The sequence below is a fragment of the Aulonocara stuartgranti genome, assembly GCF_965226115.1.
Source record: "Aulonocara stuartgranti genome assembly, chromosome: 3".
NCBI classification, from domain to species: domain Eukaryota; kingdom Metazoa; phylum Chordata; class Actinopteri; order Cichliformes; family Cichlidae; genus Aulonocara; species Aulonocara stuartgranti.
This window is the reverse complement of record NC_138941.1, coordinates 15,395,168-15,423,052: the sequence shown is the minus strand read 5'-3', so window position 1 is coordinate 15,423,052 and position 27,885 is coordinate 15,395,168. Positions and strand designations below refer to the sequence as shown.

General features: G+C 42.2%; 1 protein-coding gene and 1 long non-coding RNA gene across 2 annotated transcripts in view; both read right to left on the bottom strand.

The window, feature by feature from the left end:
• Positions 1-27,885, bottom strand: part of LOC309702569 (uncharacterized protein) — a 1,256,944-nt gene that overhangs the window by 131,651 nt on the left and 1,097,408 nt on the right.
• Positions 23,238-26,935, bottom strand: LOC309702652. Its single transcript, XR_014275680.1, has 2 exons — positions 26,848-26,935; positions 23,238-26,173 (listed from the first exon to the last, which is right to left on the bottom strand). It is a non-coding gene; the product is annotated as an uncharacterized lncRNA (long non-coding RNA).

Here is a 27,885-nt window from a genome sequence, read left to right as displayed (position 1 = left end):
TGTACTTTTGCAGCCTTTTTTTCTTTCTCTGAGGGAAACAAACATTGCTGCTCTAATGCTGGGCTCACACTGTGCGATTTCTGGCCCATTTTGAGACGATTTTTGAGTCGTGCGACCAATTTGGTGATCGGCCTGATTTTGGCCTTCATCGTGCATCGTGTAGTATACGTGGGGTAACGAGAAGCGATTAACACCTCGAGCAGCTCCCGATCATCAATCGCTCGTGAGCCGCTCACACTGCTCACGCGCAAACACGTAAACGTCGGTGAAAAAGACGGAGCAGCACGGCTGTGCAGCGTGTGATCTGGACACAAGCGATGGAGGCACAACTGTAGAACTTTGGAAAGCTCATCCGAGCCTTTTCGATGTGGCATCACAAAATTATCACGACCACAACAACCGTGAAAATAGTTGGATTTACACTGCTGCTCAATCACAGCTGCCTGATCAGTGTTTTTCATTAGCAATTTAGCAAAGTTGATGGTGGTGGTGTGTCTGTGTGAGTGAAAGACAGAGAGAGAGAGAGCGACAGATTTTCTGTTATAACCTTCATGTTATGGAGGCACAGTGTGAGCACTCGGGTCGCATCAGAGCATCGGGCGGTATAGTGTGAGACCTGCATCGTGACCTACCAACTTCTAACCCTGCGAGTCAATCGTGCAGTTTGAGCAGGAGCTGAATAACGTGACTGAAAAAATCGCACAGTGTCTGCCCAGCTTTAGGTGTACTGTCGTCCGAGACTTGCACCGCAGTGTCGGCGTTTGTTTCCCTGTTGGCCATGCTTCTTGTTGTGGTCATCTGTTGTCTTCCGGTATTTTCTCCGCAAGCGACCTTTCCTCGACCAATGAGATGAGCGGTAATCTGAATTGTCATACTCGAATTGTCATAAGTGTGCTGTCAGCTCATTGGTCACAAAGCAGGAGAGGGGCTGGGAATTATGTTTTCCAACAAAGCGTTAATTCCATTAACATTTATAGACTACTTTTGATTCTCACTGTATTACGGGACAAAGTGCGTCCCTTATTAGCTCAATACGGGACGTGTACTTTTGTTTCTAAATACGGGACGATTCCGTTTTTTAAGGGACGGTTGGCAACCCTAAAAGTCATAGCCTGCTGCTAGCATGAATGCTAAACGTACTGCTGTGGATGATCAGCAGAAAAACTTGTTGTCAGTTTGACTGTTTGCTGTATTTAAAGTGTTTTTCTCAGTTCGTCTGTATTCAAAGTGCATTCGGGGCTTTAGCTGACAGCTCTTTGTGCTAACAAACTAAACTCTCTTAGTTTAAGCCAGCAGACTTTACCAAACACAAAGCCTGCTGCTGCCTCCATGGGTTAGCTTGTGTGACTGGTGTTTACAGCAATGAAATCTAAATCACACTAATGTGTCCTCCAAGGTGTTTGGTGGGAGCACTGAGTGAAACATAAGAGCTCTGGTTAAGCCTCATCAGCTGGATAGGCTGTCCACCCTAGTCCAGGCTTTAACTCAAATCTCTGACTGGCTTTCTAACAATTACCTTGTTAGAACAAGACAGAGACCATGATCATAGCTCCTCCTGATCTATATTCTAAAATCAGTCAAGTTGTTGCCCCTTTCTGTTCTTCTGCTGAGCCAAATATTCGAAATCTTGGAATAATATTTGACTCTTCTTTGGGCCTTGACTCACATGTAAAGTCTCTGTCTCGTTCCTGTTTCTTTCATTTAAGGAATATTTCTAAACTGCGACATATGGTCTCCTTAGCTGAACTGGAAAAAACTGTCCATGCATTTGTGTCATCGTGTTTAGATTATTGTAATTTCCTGTTTACCAGCTTGGATAAATCATCTCTTTCTCGCCTCCAAGCTGTACAAAACGCAGCAGCCAGACTACTAACTCGCTCTACCCAGCGAGCTCACATCACTCCTATTTTATGTTCTTTACATTGGCTCCCAATAGATTTTAGAATTCGTTTTAAATGATTGTTTTACCGTACAGAGCACTAAATGGCCCCAGATTATTTATCCAAGCTTCTCACTAAATACACTGCTGCTCGCTGTCTCCGCTCACAGACTCAGAGTTTGTTGGTTGCTCCCAGAACACGTCTGAAGACAAAAGGGGGCGGAGCCTTTCAGTCTGTGGCACCAAGGCTGTGGAACAGTCTACCTCTACAACTACGTTTGGTTGACTCTGTGGAATCCTTTAAAAAACAGTTAAAAACTTTACTGTTTAAACAAGCTTTCTGTTGACCAATGCTGTTTACATTTTTATATTTTTCATTTACATTTAAACTCTATATTGTGTATATTGTGCATTTTGCTATTTATCGTACTGTTTATTTTAATCTCTGTGTGCAGCACTTTGTGACTACCTGTCTATGAAAAGCGCTTAATAAATAAACTTTACTTACTTACTTACTAAAATAACAAACAGGGCTGTGAGAGCAACTGAAGTGATAAAAATACTGTTTAAAGATAAAAAAACACTTTGATGTTCTCTCGTCACCTAACAAAGTCCAAACCCTGTGAACTATTTTAGCTTTAATAACTGTGGATTCAGGTATCCTGAACCCATCTTTGGACATTTGTAATTAAATATTTTAAAACTCCATCAGAGACTCCTGATGTGGCTGTTTGGAGAAGGAAAAGAGGGACAAAGTGGAGCGTCGAGCTGAGGCTTCATTCACTGCAAACCTACAGTTATGTTTCCTTATTTCTGCTGTTTGCATGTTCACAGCTGAAATAAAGCTGCCTCTTTGACTTCATCCTGTTGTGTTTGGGTCCAATCCTGCCTGCCACACAGCGCTACAGGACAAAGTCTAATATTTTTACCTTTTTAATGAATCTTTGGTCATATTTATCCAGGAAAACACAAACATGTAAAGGAGTCATCACAGGTCTCTGACCTCGTTGGTCCAGGTTCAGCACTGAACTCTGGAGGTTTATCTTTGGACCCATCACTCCTCACAGACGGACAGCTGGATCCTGCAGACTGTGACCTCTGACCTCTGCAGACACAAACATGTTTTATTCAATGATCAATTCTCTGATAAAGTGATTGAAGCAGCTGTGATCACACAGACTGCAGATAATGCAGCTGTTTCCTGTCAGTAACAGTCCTCTTAGATTAGAGTTCAGCTTTTTACAGGAAAACAAATGTCCCTGAATGCAACAGTGAGACACAGTCTGCCTGTGTGGCTGTGATAGCTGCCGTTAGCAGCGCTCATGTGTTTGCAGTTAGACGAGGAGATGTTACCATCATGGACACGTTAACAAATCCTGCAGCATCACGTGGCACAAACACTTTGTGTTCCTGTCATCTGCAAGCAACAGGAAGTTCATTAATAAAGGCGGGATGGAGACGCGACTGTGATGGTTCTCCTTCATCCAGCTGTTACACACATCTGGGCTCCCACACGACGAGCCTTTGTCTAATACAGCAGCTGCTCTCTGAACACTTTTCTGAAGAGGAGCTGCACAAACCTTTGTTTGCTTTCTAGAGCAGCGTATCAAAGTCAAACTACCCACTGCTAGCAGCTGTTTCTATCATAGTTTAGGATCCAGATGTGTGAGGTCTAGATTTACACCTCTGATTAAAATACATAGTTAAAAACAGCCAATTGAGTCCAAATGTGTCTTAAAACAGATAAACTGACAGTTACAGCTGAGCCTGTGTGTCCTTGGAGACACTGCTCTGCTACAGAGATGCATTTTAGAAACCAGGAAACATCAAAATCATTTAAATCAGAGAGGTCTTGTTACTAACAGCTCACCTCTCTGCAGCAGACACAGGCTGGGATTTAAAATCAATGCCTCGACGATTGGACCGGTCACTCTTTAAGGACACAGAGCTGGATGGTTTCTGATTGACGCTAAAAGTAAGTGAACATGTGTCACATCCAATGTGTCCAATACATTACATAAAAAGTATAAACTATGTAAATAGTTTATTATTTAAATTGTTAAATAGTAAAAAGCTGATTAAAATTTCAAACATTTTAATACTGACATGAACTTACTTTTCGTCAGCTGACTTTTTTTGCCCTAAATTATGAAATAAATGCTTCACCCGTTTGCTCTTAGAGGACACACTTCTGGGTGGAGGTCCAGGCGGGTTCCTGTGAATAATGATGGAGCAGTGATGTGAGTGCTGAGCTGTGACATGGAGAAGAGTCATGGACAGTTAGAGATGGTCATCTCACCTCTGAGCTTTGGTCTGGCTCTCATGTTCCCCACACAGACTGCTTTTAGAGGGAGTGACTCCCTCCTCTCTGTCCTCACACTGATCCATGCTGCTCAATTCACATCAGCTCACACACACTTTCTACCTTCACCTGCAGAGGAAACACAAATCAGCCCAGCGACACACTGACTGACCCACTCAGCACCCACTGATTAATTCAGACACGTTTTAATCCCCAAAAGTTGATTCTGTTCATCTGGATGTTTTCAGTGGGAGAAACGTTTCATGACTCATCCAGGTGACTCCTTCAGTCTCAGCTGACTGCAGGTTTCCAACCTTATAAACAGGACATTTGCACAACGGCTGGGAGGTCATGACCATTGATCAACAACCACTGATCAATGGTCATGAGTCCCATTCACAGAGAGTTGGGGAATGTCTGCAATCACAGCATTACTAACCTAACCCTTACCTGGATGATTGAGCATCAAGACACTTTTTAATATTTTACTCATTTCTGAAGCTTTTTACCAACTTTGTTCAAATTGGTCTGCTGTCATTTTATTGTTGACAAAAAGAGATTTTGAGTGTTGACGTTTCCATGTGGGACTGTTGCTGCAACACCAGGATGTTACTACAGAATACACTTTATATTGTGAGCACTTGGATGTTAGTCCAGTGGTCCTAAACTGACACACCTGCACCTGGATTCATTCTGACCAGATTTTAGCCCAACAGTGTTTCATACTTAATACATCAGACACAAACTCTGCAGCTGTCATTGTGTGCAGTGTGTGTGCGCAGTGTGTGTGCAGTGTGTGTGCAGTGTGTGTGCAGTGTGTATGCAGCGGGTCACTGTGTCCTATGAGTGTTATACTACAATAAACAGAGCCTAACTGCGGGCATAAAGAGGGCAAAAACCCACTTATGCTCTAAAGATGAAGTTCTGTTTCTCTTCAAATGAGCCTCAGAGCATGTGGAGGGTCATTGAACGCATCACAGATGACCTCAAGAACAACAGGCTGAAGAACATAAAAACAAACGCAGAGTTTCTGTCTGACGGTTTGAACATGAAACAGGAATTATTGAGCAAAAACGGCCAGTTTACTAATTTATGATCAATCATCAACGCATTCACCTACAATACACGAATGAACATCAGCAGTTAAACTGAAAATAACCTGCATACAAATACGACAGCAGACTATAGCGAACGAGCAGAGAAATGCATTTTATAGATGAAGTGTTGGCAGCGACTCTTAGGACAGCCCTGTCTCACTGTCAGCAGTTAAACAACATCCACCTATGGGCTAAAATTGTGGTCATAAATATTTTCTACTTTCTACTACACATAGACTTAAACACACAGCGCGACCCGCGGATCAGAATCAGTTAGATGTCGCCTTTCTCACAGTCGGGGCTGAAAGCCGACAGCTCGCTGATCCGGGTCGGCGCTTTGTTTTCACGCCCTTTATGCGCTGATTCTAAAGCTGTTAGTTTGATCTCTCTCCAAACAATATTGACCGAACCAACAGCAAAAGAAGATCCAAACGCTTCACATAAACATCGTCATGAATTTACTCTTTTACTGTTTTGCTTCCATTGCGATGCGCAGCTCTCTCTCTCTCTCCCTCTCTCCCTCCCCCTCTCTCTCCCTCCCCCCCTCTCTCTCTCTCGAACAGTTTCCCTTTCTTCATTATTCGCTTGCTTGTTACGCACAAGTCTACTGTTGTTTACAGGCTGTCGGCCGCTGTTTTTTCCCCTTTTACATTCTTCCGAAAAGAAAACCTAATTTCTGCTGTTCAATACTGAACAAATTTAAACTTTTTAAAATTATTCAAAATGCAAAACGCTTAGCCATGTCTCTAATAAAACCGCTGTAACGTCAGAGGTAATGTTCATTAATTAATGGTTTTCTTTCGTTTTTGATGTACTGCAGAATATTTTTTATAAAATCCCAGGCCAGGAAAATCACCTTCATGTTTTTCTGTGTTTTATCTTCAGCTATTTTGACACAAAGGAATCTGCTGTGATGCTCACATCTTGGATAAAGTCTTGCGTGTGTCAGCTTCCTTTTTATTGATACAAAAATATGTAAATGTACTGATCTGAATTATATTTCTGACTGTCAAAATTTCCCAGATTTAAATTGAATCGAATCGAATTAAATCGAATCGATTTAGGACCTTGTGAATCGGAATTGAATCGATTCTAGAAATCAGTGACGAGACCCAGCCCTAGTTAGAATTACCATTATTACTTTAGGATTAGTTTAACACAAAGTCAGGGCTGACCAGGGACCGTTGCTGTGAGTCACAGTGCGCAGCATAAAGGTCCTTTCACATCAGACGCAGCATGTGCTGCTAATGCTTCTAACTAACTAAGCACGTAAACCTGTGACACAAAAATCACCAAACTCGGACGACCACAGACTGTTTTCCTTCCTAGTGATGAAGGAAAACTCTGGGCTGGCATGAAAAGGGGCATTTATTCCCTTCAAGGACCTGAAGCTTCATAAAGCACTCCTCCAATAGCCAAACCCACCTGTTCTCTGATTGGATTGTTAAATTTGTGATTGAAATGACACTGGCCAATCAGATGAAAGGAAGAAAAATAGAGTCGTACTTGTAACTTGAAATTTGAGTGCAGAGTTTCACACGTATTCCTTGGCTAAGTCCACACACAAATCTTTTTTCCACCTACAAATCCTGATTTACAAGTACAAAATATTTATGACCACAATTTGAGCCCATACAGCCACAGACTGATGGAGGCAGGAGAAGCTGCCTACAGACATCAGTCAGTGGATCCACAGTAACATCGAGTTCAGCTGCTGATCATCAACTGTTTCTGTCTCGTTCCCAGACTCTGATCTCATATAAAACGAAGCAGATTTATGCTGAAACTAAGCTGCACACAGCTGATGTCAGCCAGGAAAACAGTACAGACTGCTAACGTTACCTTAACTTCGAGACGATCAACTGCGCCACAACATTCCACACTGGCTGCAGCCACTGTGGAGCTCCACAGTAACCGGAAACACGTAACTTCAGTTAATTCGACTTTGACAGCTGTTACACCCCAACGCCGAACCGTAACAACAGCGAAAACTAAATTGCATTTTTGTTGCTATTGATGCTGCTGAGAAATAAAAATGGTTTTAAGTGGGTTTTTTTTTTAACGCTCTGGGTTTGTTCATAAAAATTCCCCTAAAAAAAATTCACCATCCCCTAAATTGTTAGTGGCCAAAAGCATAGCTGGACTGGCCATCGGGCATACCGGGCATTTGCCCGGTGGGCCGCTGGTGATTTTTTGTTTTTATGGGCCGATGGATTTTTTTTTTAGGAAGGGTATATATAACGAAAGGTGTTGGATTGGCCAGTTGGTCATGATCGACTCTGGCCTGGACCAATTACAGCCGAGGAGGCCGGATTCACCCTCCCCCTTGTTTAGCAATCACGTTATTTTCGCGCATTGCATGCCGGGAACACGTGGCAAAACAATCCATGTACCGCATCAAATGCAAGCATTTGCAGCACCGCAAAACGTTCATTCTCCGGTTCCAATACCTTCTTGTATTCCCAAAAAAAGGAATGTACAAAAACAAAAGGAGAACAATGTACAAAGACAGACTTGATGAAAAGCCAAAGAAAAGATACGAGGAAAAAATCAAAGGAGTGAAAGGGTCAGACCACACAGAGTGGACAAAATACGTTAGCGTGCTGCCCAACTTTCACCACGCTCAGATTTATAATTATACGGTTCTTGGAGTGAGTGCATACACTCATGAAGTTTTTAGTAACTTCAGGTCACTGCAACAAGCCCAGGTACAGTTTACCGACGGATGGGTACAGGACCTTGAAATGCACCGTGTAGAACGAAAGACCATCGTACGAACAAAGGTAAGTTTACCAGTCTCACAAATCGTCGTCATAAATACACATTGTTAACCGTTTATTAATATAACCTTTGAGCTCAACGGTAATTAATTAGTAGTGGAAATAATTTCTGGTAGCATTACAGAAATGTAGCAGTGACAATAATATTGTATGCTGTAATCGTACTGGACAATTAGTGATACAAAACAACTGTTTTATCCTGTGAGTAAAAGTATATGTTTTTGTCAATTTACCATGGTAATAACAGAAGCGAAACGCAATATTGTATCTGGACAATTCACTATTTATGCACAATAAATAAAGGAGCATAGTGCGACAATTTCTGTTCAGCGCCAGACTTGCTTGTAACCTATCAATTATGTTATAAAAATGACGTATTAACTACAACAAAACTGTGGGAATGCTTGGAGCAGACTAACATGTGAGCAGGAGTGTTCTGAGATGTTATATTTGGTATATCCAGACCATCCGTCGGCTCTTACTTCGGAAACATGGCTTAAAAAATTTCTCTTCAACGACGTAATCCGATTAAAAAAAACGATCTCTTTACCCGTCGGCTTCCCGTGGCTGTCATGCGACCGGCTATTGCAGTTAATAATACAGCAGCTTCTTGCCATTTTTTGGGGTTTCTTTTTATCGCTGTGTAACTGAGTTCAATTGAACGCCTGCGTGCGCTAGTACCGATTGCCACAAGTTCCCAGAATCCTTTGCGGTTTTACCCCTGAATGACATCACATTTATCCTGGTGGGCCGGTCTCTAGTCAAAATGCCCGGGCCGATTTTTTGTCCCAGTCCAGCCTTGGCCAAAAGTGACACTTGCTGTTTCGCTGATTTATTTATTTTTTTTACAGTACATCGTGTTGTGCGTTCTGATTGCTGTAGACCATTGTCAATCAATCTAATCCAGTGTCTCCTGTACAGGAGCGGTCCCTAATAGGCCCACGGACCGGTCCGTGAGTCTTTTGGTACCGTTCCGCGAGACTTGATCCTCCGGTGTGAAATGTATGGTTGTAGTTGTGTGTCTTATTTTGAAAGAACTATTTACGCATTACCATAGCGACCAGAGAGCATTAAAAAGCAGAGAGGAGGATGTCACTGTCATTGTTGTTGGCGCACAGCTCAAGTTACGTTTATTATTACATTTACAAAATACCACAGTTTCTTTTTTTTATTCTTTTGTTGTATTTATCCGCGACACCTTAAAGGTCGTTCCCTGAGAATATTGTCTGACATTAAAGTGGTCTGTGGTGCAAAAAGGTTGGGGACTCCTGCTGTACAGTACAGAATGCGTTTAGCTTGTCGAATTTACACAAATCTTTGATCGCTAGCAGTGTAACTCTGAAGTGCTGTACTGTATGTTTGTAAGTTTTCTCCCAAACAAACACAACAATGCCGACGAAACGTTTTGCACCCTCAAATGCACCTTTAGGTTTCATTCCATAATACTGGAGTCATGTTTCTACGAAGGTTTGAACTCTAAGAGTGTTTAACATGATAGTGATTTATTGATTCTAACCCTAAATCTATCCAGTAATGTCTGCACATATTTTCAGTACTGATTTTAAAGTGTTTTAATCCTTCTGTCACTCAGGGAACCCAATAAGGATTCAAATACTTCAAAAGTCAACCAATGACATTGATGTGTAAGACTATTTAATAATTATTTATTTTTTATATTTCATTTATTCATTCATTCTTTGCACTGTGATTTAACCCATCTTTGTGTAAAGCAGGGGTGTCAAACTCCAGGCCTTGAGAGCCAGCGTCCTGAAGCTTTTAAATGTATCTCTGCTGCAACACACCTGAATAAAATTATTAGGTCATTAGCATGACTCTACCCTACTCAAGTAAATTTAAATAAATGTAAGTACATACCACCAGGTAGCTCCACTCATGCCCAGTGTAACGGGAAGTGAGAGGGTTAGGTTTTGGCGCTTTGAATGTTCAGTTGTGTGATGCAGCGATTAACGTTTGAGTAAAATATTGGGCTCCCTCGTGTCTTCCCTACATTCCTCCACAATGTCCGTTTTTGCAAAAATGTACTTCTAGAAGTACTTTTATTGCACGATGTTCATTCACTCATGAGCTGCTGCAACATGAATCAAATGGCTGAACTGCCACCTTGGCGTGCAGTCAAGTTCTACAGTCTGCTAATGATCTAATGATAAGTATTAATATTCCTCACTCACCTTACTAAATGTTTGTGAACACAGCCAGAAACATTTGCATCACAAACACAGACTAGTGTTTATTAGCAGAAGCTTTTGGGTGGTTGCTCTCAAACCTGTGTACAAGTTTAAGCATTAATGGTCCCTTCACTGATTTCCAGGTATCCAATGTCAGGGCTAACAGATGGATTCAGACGCAGGCAGCGTTCTGGCAAGCAAAGGGTTGACAATTTATTAACACAGAAGGGAAACCACAGTGATGTGTATATACAGTGAATGGGGCAGGGCTTCAGGGCTCCAGGGGAAGGAATCCACACTCGCTCCCCACTCGGCCCAAACTCCGCCACTCCTCTTCTTACGCACACTCGCTTCTCCACAGGCACTCTCGCTCCAATTTCCACTTATGTTGACACACACAGGGATCACAGGTCAGGGTCCGCCACCAGTTCCGGGGAGATCTAAACACAAAGAGTCCAATTAGATCAATACGCCACATAACACTGAGAGAGTTTGTCTTAGGAGAGCTGAGAGCACGAACATGGGAGGTTCAACATTCCAGTGCCGAATACTTCGTGCCGCAGCGTTAAATAGGCAAGGGGGACGCCGCCTGATCAGCAACAGGTGTAGAAATCACCGCAGATACGTGGGCCAAGGGTGAGAGCCCACAATGAGCTCCACCCAGGGAAGCAGGAGAGAAAACAAAACAAACCTGTGGCCAACATGAGCGAGCCGGAGAGGCACAGGGACCATGACAGCCAATACCAAGTGCACAAGTTCACCCCAGATGGTTCCTCTTCTCTGTAACTTGGAGGATGTGGAGTAGGCTGTATTTTAATCAAAGACATATCAATCAATCAATCAATCAATCAATCAATCAATCAATCAATCAATCAATCAATAACCATGTCTAAAAACAACACAGGTTGACCAAAGTGCTGTACACAGTAAAAGAAAAAGTAAAAAGTAGAAACAAATACACACAATGAACAAAACAAAAAATAATCCCAAATTTCGTTGTTTTTTTTTCTGAAGGGGTCAAACACTTTTATGCAAGAATGACAGCGAGGTGAAAAACCTTCACCCGCAAGAAAACTCGAGCTGTGACTCATAGTACGAACACACACCTCACAGTAACACACTTTAATTGTTTAATGTGAACTTTTTGCCAAGCTAGCTAATCCTGACCAACACACCAGACACAGAAGATAAAGGAACGATGTTTTACTGTTAGAGACAGAAAGGTTAAAACATTTTGGCAGAGGGCTAAAAGGGGCTAAAATTACCCCAAAAGAAATTCCATTTGACCAAAAACACTTAATTTTTAAAAAATTAAGTATATAGTTATGAATAATGAACAAATAATTAACAAACTGGGGTTTATAAATCGTGTAACACATCCTTATGGTAAGAAATTTTACCTTAATGCGTTACATGTGTTAGAAGTCAATGTATCTTTAACAATATACTCCTTATTTTATATCTCCTGATCCTTCACAGAGCTGCATGAACCTGTTGTTGATGTCAGAGAGTCAAACTCTGCTGAAGAGTGGGTTGTTTCCTGTTCAGCCACTGGTCGACCTGCTCCCACTGTAACACTCAGTGTCTCACAACAACACCTCAGCTTCTCACAGTACAACACTGTCAGTGTGTCCAACACCAACGCTACATTCACTGTCACCACTACAGCTGTGCTCTCAGGTTCACGTAAACACAGCACACAGGTGGGATGTGCAGCACGAGTGCTCTCTGCTCCTCACAGAGAGGTGATGGAGACGATTCCTGTGGTCCAGCAGACGTCAGATTATCAGTGATGGTGAGAAACTGAGATGCAATAACAATGCATTGTGCTAGTATGCATTTTCTCTTTGATCAATAATTGATGTATTCATTTTGATCAGTGTCACATTTTTCCTGCTTTTTCAAGTTTCCTCCTGGATCATTGTATTAGCTGCAGTATTGGTGATGATGGTGTTTGTCAGTGTTGCTGCTCTGCAGTAGGCTACTCTTTAAAGAAAAAGACCAGATAACTTTCATTTTTCATTTCTTGTCATTTTTTTCTACACCAAAATCTATCCAATAATATCTGCATAACATTTTCTACTTGTGATTTAGTTATTAATTCTTTGCTTCATGATTCAATCGGTCTTTGTCTAGTATTCAATTTTATGTTTCCCATTTAATCCCACTGGCTTTAAAGTGTTTCACCAGATTTTTACGAAGTATTTCCAGTCTTTTGTTGTCTCTGTCCCAAATGTTCTGAAATGTGTTGCATGTATTAAAAGAAGTTGGACCAAAAAATGTACTATGTACTTATAAACTTACATTTATGAAAGCTGAACAAACATTGATATACTTGACTTTTGTAACAGTGAAAAGGCGATCTGTTTTTATTGATAAATATATATGTTTGCATTACTGTTATTTAGATTGCCATGTTAGAACGTAGCAAACAACATTGTTTGTTCCTCTATGGTTTCTTTATTTTTACAAATCTAAATGTTTTTTGTCAAAAGATTAATAATTTCATATTGAGGTCAGATGGTCAGCAGTTTTGATGTTTTTGCAGAGATTTTATTTTTTGCAAAATAGCACAAGTAAACATTAAAAGTAGTTCCTAAATCAAGGCATTTATTATTAAGGCGGCCATTATTATGGCCCTGTGTGGAAAAAGTGATTGCCCCCTAAACCTAATAACTGGTTGGGCCACCCTGAGTAGAAACATCTGCAATAAAGCGTTTGGGATAACTGGCAATGAGTCCTTTACGAGGTGCTGGAAGAATTTCTGCCCACTCATCTTTGCAAAATTGTTGTAATTCAGCCACACTGGAGGGTTTTTGAGTATGAACCACCTTTCCAAGGTCACAGCACCTCAATCAGATTCACGTATGAACTTTGGCTAAGCCATTCCAAAGTCTTTATTTTGTTTTACTTAAGCTGCTTAGAGGTGGACTTGTTGGTGTGCTTTGGATCAAGTACACTTCAGCTTGTGGTCGTGAACAGATGGCCAGACATTCTCCTTCAGGATCCCAGAAACTGGATTCTGTTCATCTTGACGTTGCATCTCCAGACTGAGAGATCTCAATTACTTTGTTTTTTATTTAAATTAAATTAAATTTTAATTAAATTAAAATTGCAATAACTTTATGTTAATTTCAGTGCACTTTCACATTTCTTTAAATTCAAACTACAGTCCTGTGAATAACTAGAAACATGGGGTCAGGTGGCAGAGCAGGTCAGCCACTAATCAGAAGGTCGGTGGTTCGATCCCAGGCTGCCTCCTGGCTGCATGCCAAACCCTAACCCCGTGTTTGCCTACTGGTGGTGGTCAGAGGGCCCGGTGGCGCCTGTGTCCGGCAGCCTCGCCTCTGTCAGTGCGCCCCAGGGCAGCTGTGGCTACAATGTAGCTGCCATCACCAGTGTGTGAATGTGTGTGAATGTGTGTGTGTGAATGACTGAATGTAGTGTGAAGCGCTTTGGGGTCCTATGGACTAGAAAAGCGCCATACAAATGCAGGCCATTTAGAAACACTTCTAGCAGCACAAATGTGAGCTAATTGCTTTCTGCTTGACTTTATCAGTCTCTCATATTGTTGTGGAGGAATGTTGGCCCACTCTTCATTACAACGTTGCTTCAGTTCTTTGAGGTTTGTGGGCATTTATTTAAGCACAGCTCTCTGAATGTCCCAGGTTGAGGTCTGGACTTTGACTGGACTTTGCTTTTCAGCTATTCTGCTGTAGATTTGCTGCTGTGTTTGGGATCATTGTTCGACTGCAAGACCTAAACTTTACCTATTAAACAGTTAACTCTGTATTTTACACTTTATGTGAATATTGTTGCAGATTTCAATTATTAATGTTTTTATAACTTTGTTCTTTCTTATATTTAATATTATACAATATTTATACTTCATGTCTCTGTCTTCTTTTGAACACTCCAGCACAACATCACTATAACTTTGTCCTCACTGACAATAAAGCTGTTTTATATATTTCATTGCAAATGTTTCAAGCAATTTGTAGCTGTATCTTAAGATATTTTGTTAATAATATAGTATTTTATATTGTTTTTTTCCCCATATTTGAGAAATATTTAACATGTAAAAGTCTGTTTATGTACAATTTGGTGATATTAGCCCTGATTATTGGAGGAACTTGTACATGAAGCAGATTTCTGAGACTTCAGATTTGAAGGTTGTTGTCATATAATCTAAATGATGGCAGATTAACGTTCCCTACCTCTGTCCTACAACCACAGGACTCCTTTGCATTCGACTGATAGAAATTTCAAGCTCAGTGTTAATGAAGATTTCAAAGGCCTTAGTGCAGGGGTAGGGAACGTCTAAAACCTGCAGGGACACCGGCCCTCGAGGCCTGGAGTTCCCTACCGCTGCCTTAGTGTGAAAGGAATGAAGCTGTAGCGCCTCCCAGTGGTTGAAAAGAGGTACACAAGAGGTTTTGCAACCTGCTGTTTAATGAAGGTAATCAGCTGGGACAAAGGTACATTATGAGAATAATATCTCTGACAAACCTCTACCTCAATTAAAAGATGCATTTTGATTTACATGAATGCATTTCATCTTCTCTGCAAAGGCTACACAACCTTCTTTGCCATTTGAGTGTGTCCAGTCCAGCTGAAACCAGCTCATTACTGATGCCATGAAAACGATCTGTGAGGTAACATTTTTACTGTCATTCATTCCTGTTGAAAACTTGTCACGTGTTTGCTTAGGTTCTTCTCAATAATCCTCCCGTATCCTGTGTAAAAACTACCCGAGCTTAAAGTATACAGACTGCCGGGAGGGGCGAGACGGGAATTATATATATATATTAAAATACAGATAGCAGCAGCCACGAAAACATAGGCAAGAGAGAGCATAGCAGTGTCGTAGATGTAGCCAAATAAGACAGATAAATTAAGATGGAAAATCCCCAAAACAAAACCCAATCTTTAGTGTGGGAGCATTTCCATGTCATTCCCAAAGGTGTAATTATTTTCAGCGACTGCAAACTGAACACAAACTTTTCATAACTGAGTTTGTTTCTTCAGTTGTATTTTGGTAATGCTGTTGTACAGCAGGGAAGCAAACACAAGTGCTAACGCTAACAACATCCAATCAGGATTTATTGGTTAGATCAAAGCTAACATCTGCATTACATGTGAGCACTACACATGTTATTTAACATATATAACGTATAAGATTTTTACATCTTTCTCTTTCCCTCGAGAAGAACTGCTAAAACTGTAGAAATAACATTACAGAAAAGCAGGACATGCTCAAGCAAAACATTATAGAAAGTCTGTCACGGTTCTGGGTCAGTTTGACCCAGTATTTTGAGTTGTCATGTTTTTGCAGGTTTAGTTTAGTTCCATGTGTCATTTTCTGTCTCTCTCTCTATGTCGAGTCTGCGTCTTAGTGTGATGGTTTCTTGTTCCTGTTTTATTGTGAAGGTCTGCGTCTCATGTGAGTGTCTTCAGTTTGACCTCTGTCTCGTCTTGGTGATTATTCCCAGCTGTGTCCACCACCTGTGTGTAATTCCCCTGTGTTTCTCTGTGTATTTAAGTCGTGTCCTCTGTCATTGTAGTTGCTGGTCCGTCTGTGTATCCACCATGTCTCACCCGTGTGTCTGTGCTCTGTAGTTTAGTTGTTTCCAGTCTAGTTTAGTTCGTGCTCCATTTGCTGTTTGTCCATATTTATTTTTGTGTTCAATAAACCACCTTCACTTCTCCACTACTGCCTGCGATTGGATCCTCATTTATTATTTTCACACGGCTCTCCTCACCCGCCGTGACAGTACGGACCAGCCAGATATGGATCCAGCGGCAGTCACCCCACCTAGGGAGCTTCAGGAGGCCGTTATCGACTCTGCTTCTAAATTGATTTACCAGCTGTTAGAGCATGAGGGAGAAGTGTCTCTTTACACTGCCAACCTACAACACCTTATTTCCAGTTACCCCTGGTTATTGGACTCACTGCATCCGCTCGTACAGAATTTTGTTCTTCACGAGCTTCACCTACACCCCCCCGCCGCTACCGCTCGCCTGCTCATGCAGTGATATCATCAGTGACAAGTCAGGTGATAGAGGCTAATGCAAAATGGTGTTTCAGTGAGGCAGAATTTATTATGACAATACATTTTTTTAAATACTCAGTATGAATTAAACAGGTTAAAGGTCAATGCTCTGTTGTAATATAAAGACAAAATGATTGACAGCAGCCCAGCAATATCAGTAAAACGCAAATTAGCCACATGGTGCAATGTAAGGAGCTCTGTGATTGGTTAGGAAAGGACAGATTGGCCACCTCGATTTTTCTTCACTGCACATTGATCCATAGCTTTGCTCTGTAAAGGCTAACAAAGTGCTTTTGCTTTACAAAGACATTCAGCGTCGGTATTCACTCTTTTAAAATGCCACTGAACACTGGAGTGAAATGGAGCCCTGATCCTCAGAGTTTTATTGTTGCTAACATTTCTTATAGATAGCACAGATAGTGCCCCATTGCAGTAATCACTCATGTCTAGATATTCCTGTTAAAAGGGAGTTTTTCCTCCCCACTGTAACATGGCAAACATAGCAAACGGATAATCCAGCTGAAGCTTCAGACAGCCGTCAGACAGTGAAACACTGCCATCTGCTGGACGCGAATAACAAAGACGCTGCTTTGACGGGTGAGGAGTTTCAACAAGTCTGCAACGACTCAAGCATCAAACTACAGAACTATTCTAGCGGACATGGTGCTCTAATGACTGCTTCATTAACGCAGCTCAGAAAGGATAATAGAAACTCAATAAATTATGAAATACAAAACTTACTGGTTCACTGCACACACAAAACGTCTATTATTAGCACAACACTGCTCAGGGCTCAGAGTATATTCCTTATAACCTATTAAACCTTAGCATGTTATTTTGAAGTGTTACAGGTGAAACAGCCAACCAGTGAAGTTACCTGTAATTTCAACATTGAGCTACAAAAATGCCTTTTTTTTTTTTAAATTTCTTTTTACAGTTTTGCAATTTTACACAAGTTTTATCATCAGTGTCACAATGACTGCTGCTAAAATTGAGTATGAGCTTGTTGTTGGTCTGATTAAAAGGTTAAATGTAAAAGCATAATTTAAACATGTGATGTGAGGTCATTAATTACAGTGCAGGTGTCCTGCTTTAGGATCATATATTAATACTTCCAAAACAGTAAAGTTGTAGAGAACCTATGTTCATTATCGTTGCTCATCATGGAAAGACAAAGACGTCAGACTCTGCTGAAAAATTTTACACCCTCCTACTCTCTGCACACAGCGGTCTGAGGGACCTTCCAGGATCGGGGATTTTATTTATTTTGTTCTTTTTTGGTCTTACTGGTTAGTAGGTGGTGATTTTGTACCTGGTGATCTCACATTTGGAACATAAATTGCTTTGGAGCAGATTAGGTTCAAAGGATAACTTGGCTCTTGAAGTTAGCCGGATAAGACAGCGTTCTGCTTCACAGTTGAGGCCTCAGAGAGTTGTTGCTAACCAAAGTCTATCTTGTACGGCCATGCAGCATCTTATGACATTTTGTAACCTGAGCAGTGAAATGATTGCTGTTTTAGTGCACATACACAGTGTGGGGATCAGTATCAGGACAATAAAGTTATGGTGCAGAAAGCTGCATCTGGTCAGAAGGAAAAGCACGCACACTTGGAAGACTTGACCATTTGCACAAAATGAATGGCTGACACTGGACAGATGAGAGAATGTGGATGGTCACACCCTTGTGCATTAAAGAGGGCTTTCAGTTCATTGAAAACACAAAACCAAACACACAAAAGACACAATGAGACAGCTGATCAGTTTGCTTCACTAAATCATCGACACAAGCCGTGTTGTAGAGGGTACTGCAGCCGTGGCAGGTTATCATCTTAATGTGGCCCTGAAACTCCATCGTACGCCACAAAGCTGTGAATAAATGAAAAGCAAAGAGGCATCATCACTAACATAATAACTGTAGAAGTTATCCCGCTGCATTACATTTATCAGGATATCGTAATAAATGTTCATCATATGTTGCTTTGACCCATCATTGTTGTCATTAATATCGGTACGTGACACTGGACACTTCCTGTCATTCATATGTCATGACTTTGTGATCAGTGTAGCAGCTTGAAAATAACTGCTTGGTTAACAGCAGGTGTACAGGCAGGTGCTCTGATCAAATAACATGTTTGGCTAAAGAAACAGAAAATAAAAATATGTACACCCACATCTCTACTTCTTCTTCTATTTTCAAACAAAGTCCCTAAAGATAAAATTTAAAATTGGTTCTTTGCTAAGTTGTGTGTTTTGTATTGTATTTGACAACTCGGGTTTGTCCCCTTGAGTTAGGTTAAGTGGTTTAACCCCCCCAAAAAACAAAAATATCGCTCTGAAAGCGATCAGGTACAAGGACTGGACTGAAAATGGGTGGAAAAAGCAGTTAATGTCCAAAGAAAAACTTTAAATGACCTTCAGAAAGTCTAAAGAAAGGAAGAAGAAGAACATCTGGCTCAGTACAGGCAAAATATAAAGAACTGAGGAGAGGCTCAAGACTTATTCACAGATAATCAATCAAATTAATCAAGCGTCATCTGGAAGCATCCTCCTGGCTGTAAGAGCGTCTCGTTTTTGTCTCATTAACTGTCTGGTGGCGCTCACAGTAGTCTGCTGTGATGGGGACCTCGAGGACTAATGTTACAGGGAAATCATTAGGAAAGTGCTTTGGACTGAGCTTTACTGAAATCTCAGTTTTCCCCCTGTCGGAGAGCTCCACCACCTCCACCCCTCCTCCTCCTATTCCTTCTTTTTAAACGTCAGTGCAGGTACCGTCTCCCTCCCTTCCATCCCTGTATTTTTGTTACATACACTCAAAAAATATATAAATGCAACACCTTTGTTACTGCTCCCATTCCCCATGGGATGGACGTAGAGACCTAAAATTCATTCCAGATACACAATATAACCATCCCTCCCAAACAGTGGTCACAAATCAGTCCAAATGTGTGGTAGTGGGCACATCTGCTATATTGAGATAATCCATCCCACCTCACAGGTGTGCCACATCAGGATGCTACTGAGTGTTGCTGGAGTTCCTGTGCTGTTAGATCCTCATCCTCTTCATGCAACTTGGAAGTAGGTGAAGTTGTGCCAGAAGATTTTTTTGTTGTGGTCGACAGTGTCAAAGACTTTGATAGATCAATAAAAAAGAGCTGCACAGTAGTTCTTTGCATCCAGCGCTTCGTAGACGTCTTTGAGAACTGTAATTGAAGCAGTTCCAGTACTGTGCAGTTTCCTAAAACCAGACTGGAAGGGAGATAAAATCATATTTTCATCCAGATAACTTTGATGTTGATTATTTACCAGCCTTTGAAGAACCTTAGATAAGACACAGAGTTTGGAAATTGGCCTGTAATTACTAACTGTTGAAGAATCACCAGCTTTCAGTGGGGGAGTACAGAGGCACACTTCCACATCTGTGGTAAAGCCTTCTGTTGTAGATGTGATCCACACAGAAATGTGGTCACAATTGTGAGTTAAGTGTCGAGATATATGGAGATTATTTTGCATGTTTTATTTTGCTGGTTTATTGGTGTAATTTAAAGCCACAATGTCGTGTAAGTTCCCTGTTGCCAGGAGAGTGTATAACACTTTGGACAGTAGGGGGCAGCAGCGTGCTTTGGGAACTGAGTCGGGTGCATTGCTGCTGTACGTTTTCCATTCTGGGAAGACTGACCAGGCGAACGGCAGCGTGTCTCCTGTGTTCACTTTCTCTCCTGTTTTACAGGTCAGTAATGTGTTCAAAACATAAAGAAATACACAGCTGGACACTGTGATACTTAAACTTTCATGACATAAGACGGGTCTGTGATATGTGATGTATTATACTGTCGCTATGTGAGCTACTTTAGCTCTGTAGGATGTTATAGCTAGGCTGTATGCCTGGGTAACGCTAGCAAGCTGTTGCAACTGCGTAGAATACTCCATATAATAATAAGAAGCACCAACCCAGTTGGGTTTACAGTTCCTGATAAACTTGTAGCTTTGTGTTCATGACAAATGTTTTGTATAACGTGTGTGTAAAGTGTTCTGAGCCCGCCTGAAGTCATGTGTAAACTTGTTGTTTCAGTGTTAGAATCTAACTGGTCTGAAAAAGACATATGAAGCGAGAGAGCTAATAAGAGTACGGCCAACAAAAATGCTGGCAAGGAAAGTAGTGCAATAATGTTGAAAGTAGAGTTTCCTTTCTATGATAAGACACTACCATGATGATGTGAATTATTTTGTTTATCTCATTTATGGGAAAAGAGGTGTAGTTGTCATTTGTTTCATTCATTTAAACCCTTTGTTGTTTTATGTCAGTAGTGTGGACTAATATTGAAATGTACTGGTGGAAAACAAGCCATGTGAGGGAATGAGCAGTTATTGTGAAATTGAGTTAACAAAAGAGTGGAGCAGATATGCTTGTGTTGTGGATGATGTGGTTCTGTTGGCTTCATCGGGTGAGGGCCTCCAGCTCGCACTGGAACGGTTCGCAGCCGAGTGTGAAGCAGTGGGAATGAGGATCAGCACCTCCAAATCTGAGGCCATGGTTCTCATCCGGAAAAGGGTGGAGTGCCCACTCTGGGTCGGGGATGAGTTCCTGCCCCAAGTGGAGGAGTTCAAGTATCTCGGGGTCTTGTTCGCGAGTGATGGGAGAAGGGAGCCGGAGATCGACAGACGGATTGGGGCTGCAGCTGCAGTAATGCGGACGCTGCACCGGTCCGTCGTGGTGAAGAGGGATCTGAGTGTAAAAGCGAAGCTCTCAATTTACCGGTCGATCTACGTCCCTACCCTCACCTATGGCCACGAGCTGTGGGTAGTGACCGAAAGAACGAGATCGCGGATACAAGCGGCAGAAATGAGCTTCCTCCGAAGGGTGGCTGGCCTCTCCCTTAGAGATAGGGTGAGAAGTTCGGCCATCCGGGAGGGGCTCAGAGTAGAGCAGCTGCTGCTCCACATCGAAAGGAGCCAGCTGAGGTGGTTCGGGCATCTGACAAGGATGCCCCCTGGGCACCTCCTGGGCGAGGTGTTCCAGGCATGTCCCACCGGGAGGAGGCCCCGGGGCAGACCCAGGACATGCTGGAGAGAATATATCTCTCGGCTGGCCTGGGAACGCCTTGGTGTTCCCCCGGACAAGCTGGAGGAGGTGGCTGGGGAGAGGGAGGTCTGGGCCTCTTTGCTTAGGCTGCTGCCCCCGTGACCCGGCCTCGGATAAAGCGGATGAAGATGGATGGATGGATGGATGGATGGATGGATGGATGGATGGATGGATGAATAAATTCTGGCAAGACTGACCAGGCGAATGGCAGCGTGTCTCCTGTGTTCACTTTCTCTCCTGTTTTACAGGATCGTAATCTGGCTATGCGCCCATCATAGTGGGGCCTGTAACATAGAGAAAGATTAAAAATATAAGACACTGGCTCAGCTATAATATTTGCAGCCAAGTGCAAGAAGGAAGGAGAACGATTGTGAGGATGAGTTTCTGGTGTTGGGGCTATTCAAAGCCTTACAAACGTCTTCTACTGTGACAGGTGTGAAGGAAAAGGTATCAGTAAGCAGGAACTACGAGCAGAGTTGTGTGCAAGAGGTTTACCATCAGATACTGTGCTGAACAAAGAACAAGAAGCAACAAAGTGTTTGTTAAAGCAACATTTCAGTTTTGTGTGACACAGGAGTGGAGTCGATATTTAAGTGAGGAGGAAGCTCTGAGGAGTCACAGCTGGCAGAGAACTTTATAGTTTGCCAAAACCTCCTACGGTCGTTTGGACTGTCAGTCATTAAAGTAAAAAATAGTTACATTGGATCTTGATGATGGAGGCAGTAATCCGATTACACAGCTAATGAAAACGTAGCCAATCAGCATCAAAGCCAGACTTCCTGCCCAGGCCTGGTTTCTCTCATGTAGGAGATCGGCCGGTACTGAACCAAGCCAGGCCTGTCCTGACCTTTCACCCTGACCTGGCAAAAAGGGGCGTGTCTGTCCACAAAGTAGACACAACTCTCCTGTAAATGTTCCCAAACTGACATTGTCAGCCTGTTTAATACGACCCCAGTTCAAACTGATGCGGGGCTCGGAGCGTGAGATTTTAGTGTTTCTCACAGCACCAACTATGCAGTGATCACTCAGGTCGTTGGCAAAAACTGCAGATGTGGAAAACTTACGCAGCATATTAGTTAAAAAAGGTCAATAAGAGCAGATTTATCTGGGTGTTTAGGATCAAGGCGTGTGAGGCTTTAAATAATTTGAGTCAGTTTTAAAAACAAGCAGCGTGCCTTAAAATCATCAGACACAGAAGAAAGCCAGTCCCAATGAAAATCATCCATCTGAAAGACGTCATTAAAATGCAGCTCAGATAAAAGATGAACCAGAGACGGTGATGTGCTGGGGGAAGCAGATGGAGGCTGATAGCAGCCAACAACAGTCTGATTTCCAAACAGATCAATAGTTAAGGCCAAGATTTCAAATGGCTGAGGTGCAGATGGAGAGAACAAGACTTGAGCAGCAAGACAGACCTTCACATAAACTTCCAGACCTCCGCCTTTTCTGGGACAGTCTGAGTGCTAAATGTTAAATCCATCAGTTGCTACGTTTTTATCCAGTAAAGATTTGGAAAGTCTCAGAAACAACAATGATACCAGCACCGCTTGAACAGGCCCAGATTCCAATCATATCCATGTCAGGAAGCACACGACGTGATGCACGTGTAACCCAGACAGTTTTTAACATCTGCTGGTGTTTCACATTCAGCCAGAGGCCCAGGGTTAGGTTGGATACCAGACAATAATAAAAGCATCGTTATTAGACTCTAGAGCTCGTTTATAGCTGACACCACATGTAGAGTTTAAGTTCACACAGAGACGATGACATTTTTCTAAAACCAGCAAACAATAAACAAGAAATGTAACAAGAGTTTCAGAAGAAGCTGTTTTACAGAGAAATGATTCCCTGAAGACAAAATTATTATTATCATCTTTATTTCTCCAGGTGAAAATTTAATTGAGATTAAAAATGTTGTTTTCAAGAGAGACCTGGCATCATGGCAGAAAGAGTCAGAAATACATCATAATTCAAACAAATACAAAATAGGAAAAACATCCTACATAAACTTCATAAAGTTTCATTAACAGACTTTGAACAATGGACTTCAAATTTCCCCCCAAAACAACAGAAACACATTTGAAGATAATGAATGACATTTATCCCTCTAAAGAAGGACTTAGACTACGATTTAATATGAATGAGAACATGTTCATAAATGGATGCAACCAAAGATTTCATCAATCCCTGATTTAGAGACAACAGAACATTTGGTTTGATTTCACAAGATAAGAATGACGACTGAGTTGGAAGATTGTTTTATGTTTAGTCAAATCTTTCATACATGAAGTCGGATTACAAAATCATCCCCTAAGTTTGTTGTTTTATTCAAGGAATTGAAATTATAGAGAAAATCTGTGAAATGACTTAAAGAAAACAAACCACAAAAACTCTATGATGCTCTAAACCCCCTGGTTTAGGTCGGCAACCTTTGCTAGATCCGCCCCTGCACAGTTACCAGCTGTCAGCTACCTAAAAAAGGATCCTGGGGTTATTTGTCTCTCAGAAACAGTTCATAACTTCCCATCAACTCATTCATGTCACCTAAAAGGTAAACCTGTTTCTCCATCACCTGCTCAGCTCTGATGATTCACTAAGGAAATCTCCTGGTTTCATCTTCAGTGTAAAGTTTGCGTGTTAGTCCCCATCGGGAAATAGTTCCTCTGCATTTAGCCCATTCACCCAGTGAAGCAGTGGGCAGCCACCAATGCAGCACCCGGGGAGCAATGTGTAGGGACGGTACCTTGCTCAGGGGTACCTCAGAGTAACCATTCAGTGGAGTCGAACCCCTGACCTTCCGATCATGGGGCCACCACTCTACCTACTGAGCTATCCCTGCCCCAAGTTTCCCTCTCACCACATATCCAAACCATATCATGACCAGCAGCTTTACAGCTGTGGCTCCAGCAAACATCAGCTGATACTAGAAATTAATATTAAATAAATTCTAACAACAGCTGATCAAGCTTAAACGTGCTGCTGTTGTTTAGCGCGACATCCGCTGGTTTCCTCTTTCTGGCGCAAAGTGGGAGATAAAAAAACAAGAGAGAAAAGCCGATCAGCTGATCATTGATCAATTTCATGATTGAAGTAGCAACAGGAGAGAGAGGGGAGAGAATGACAGTTTAAACACACAGAATAAATCCAGCTATGTGTCTTTTCCATTCTAGCTGAAGTCCGGGACAAACTGTGTTCCTTCTCAGCTCAAAACGAAACGCATAATATTTTCTCTGAATACGAGATGATTCTGTTTTTTACAGGACGGTTGGAAACTCTACTAAAATAAAGTTTACTATCAGTAACATCATAGCACCACCCAGCTGTATAGAAACTCCATCATGCTAGCTAGTACGCAGTACGAGTTATTGTAACTGACTGTAAAAAGTCAGCACAAGGAAAATAAACTCCACCTAAACTTGGTTTATATCTGACCCAGATAGACTGCAGGTCATAACTTCTTACCTGAAGTTCAGTTCACCTGACACTCGGACCGGCGGCCGCCTCGGGTCTCTGCTCCTCCTGCCTCCCCTTTCCCTCATCCACCTGCTGCCTCTGTGGAAGCTCCGCCATAGCCACCACCAAAAAACGGACTTATTTTTACACATCGACCAGCATCCAGCCAATCCACCACCTTTCATTGTTTATACAGTTACAAAAATAAAAAAAACATAATCGGCCCATTAAAAACCAAAAAATCACCATCTGTATGCCCGATGGCCAGTCCAGCTATGGTCGTGCCATCAGTTAACCCTTCTCGTGCCCAAGGTTGCCGACCCCTGCTCTAAGGCATCTGATTTGGATTCCTGACATCAAATATATTTTCCTTTGGCTCTGTTTTCTTCCCATTTGTGGCTTTAATGTAGTGTTACATCCTGTTTGTTTGCTTCCATCTGTATACATGTCCAGATTCACTGTTATGTTTCTATTCTTACATTGCTGTGTGATCACTGTTCCCTCTGCTAACTGATGTGACCTTTTGTATCTTACACTGATGCTTGTCATATTTGTATCTGCACCTAAAAGATAAAAAGTTTTCCATGCTAAAACACAGCTCCAGCTCCTGCAGTTCTCCCTCTGAACCACTAGATGTCTCTGTTATCTAAATGAAGACGTGCAGCACAGCAACCACAGCAGCGCTCAGATCACACGTGTCCTGTTATTATGTATAAAAGCATGAAACAGGTGAGACAGGTGGGATCAATATTAATGTTGTGGAAATATATGAAAAAGCAACAGAAGAGTGAAAACATTTCGTGTTTCTAGAAAGATCTTTCAGCTCACAGCTGCTCACAGACTGTATTTACAAGTGACAAACTGCAACTCTACAGTACATCTACAGTATATATCAAATATATTCTGTATTCAAATCTATTGAGTGATGTTTGAAAGTCTTTCCAGGTGAGTTTGATCCAGGAGGGTCTGAAGCCAGAGTCAGACAGAGACTGTGCAGAGACTGTAGAAGGACAGAGCAGCAGCAGAGCAGTCCAGATACACTGATGATCCTCTGTCAGATCCAGAGGGACACACAGGGATGATGCTGGACTCTACATTGTGTCTGACAGTGGAGCTGTTCTCAGAGCAGTTCACTCTGCAGCAAATAAAAGTCATCTGCACATCTTCTCATTCCTCTGTCAGTCACTGCTGGATGAAGCTCTCCTCTCCACCTCCCAGTAACATGGCCCAGTCAGAGCATCTCTACACACAAGCTGCTGCTGCTTCAACCTCTCTGGATCATCAGGACACAGCTCCTCCTCTCTCAGCACACACACCGTCCTGTTTACCATCATCACCTCCACCTGCAGAGAGAAGAAGGAAGAGCAGAGGAGATAAACGAGTGTTTCCAGAGACTCTTCATCAACTGTCAGTCAGTGATGCAGCACATCCAGTATAAAGAGCAGCAGGGACTTCAGTGCTGGGACTGTACTAGGACTCATTGTTGCTTCACTTTTTCTAATCTTTGGATTTTTATTGAAGTTGCTGAAAATGTTTTTCCCTCCTAGTTTGAGTTTGGACTTTCATTCATTAGAAGAACCTTGGTGTGTCCACTCTGAGCTCTGTAGGAACCCCAACAACAAGCCCAACAATCCAGATGGACGGTTCCAGCTGTTAACTGGAGGAATTCCATCCAAACATCTGCTCTCACTAAATTCTTCCTCACCTACAGACTGTGTTCTTCACTGCTTTAAACTTGAAATGAATGCAGTCATTGGTCTGCGTGCTGCTTTGTTCAGAGAGCTGATTGGCTGTTGACAGCGTTTGATCAGAGCGTGTCAGCCGTTACTATGGTGACCATAAAGGTCAGAAACAGGAAGTGTTTGTGTCCAATCCTGAAGCCTGTCACCATTCTCCTCTCACAGCTTCACTGAGAAGCTGCAGCTTTACAAGAAACACTGGATCTTTGTTTCATACTGACTGTGTTTAGTACAATACTGCTGACAGCACCACCCACTCACTCCATCACTCTACTTACAGCAGGATCTCCAATCTGTAGTCTGGACTCTGCTGAAGATCAGACAGCTGCTTCACATCTGGATCCTTCAGCTTGTTTCCCCACAGGAAATGTGACATGTATTCCCCGTTAAATGTTGTCACTACAATTGACACAGGGTGACATTCGTCTGCTCTACAAGAGAAGTCTCCAGCAAAAAATGGAGTATACTGAGCTGAAGACACAAAAGCTCCTAGGTGAAATCGAACTCCAAGCTCTAATGAGGCATAAACTTCAACTGGATATCGAGTCGCTTCAAAAGGAACTCCAGAGTACGTAAGAATACACTGTCATACGGAGCACTATTGCTGACCTTGCGTGACACAGTATATATGATCTGTTTTTCCAGGCAACTGATGACTGGCTTGTGTGTGATGGGACAGACAAAGATGCTCAAATAAACGTCAATAGATAATATGTCATGTCATTTTGTTATTATTCGAAATTGTGTTGCACAATCCTGTCCCGTGCAGCTCTGCCACTAGGTTGGTCCAAGTGCACTGGCTGGAGGTCATCATCAGGCTGCACCTCCACCACGGGGGTCCTCTCTTTTCTGATGGTGGCAATGTTGTGCAGTACAGCACATGCAACAATAATGTCACATGCCCTTGTGGCAGGATGAATGTTATCCTTCGGTCCAACCCACTTTCAGCCTGGCCCATTAGGGGGCGCTGGTATAAATAGTGGCCATTTGAGTGTCTCTGCGTCGCTTGCCTGTGATCTCCTTTTTGGTCACCTGACTTCCCCTCGGTGTGGTGGAGATCATTTGCGGGTTATTCTTCTGAAGCCCCCATCGCGGCTGGTCGTAGCTATAGAAGCCTCCTCTGAGCTATTCTGCTTACGTTCTGTGACCCGGCTTATTTGGTACGTAATCAACTTTTGTTACGCTCTCTGCCTTCTATTGTTCTTTTATAGTAATTATTTATTATGTTTCGCAGGAAGTGTGGGCCTTAGTTTTGCGCCAAGCTACGCGAACTGAAGTGCTGCTGTTTTGCCTTGCTGTGCTTTTACCGTCTGTTC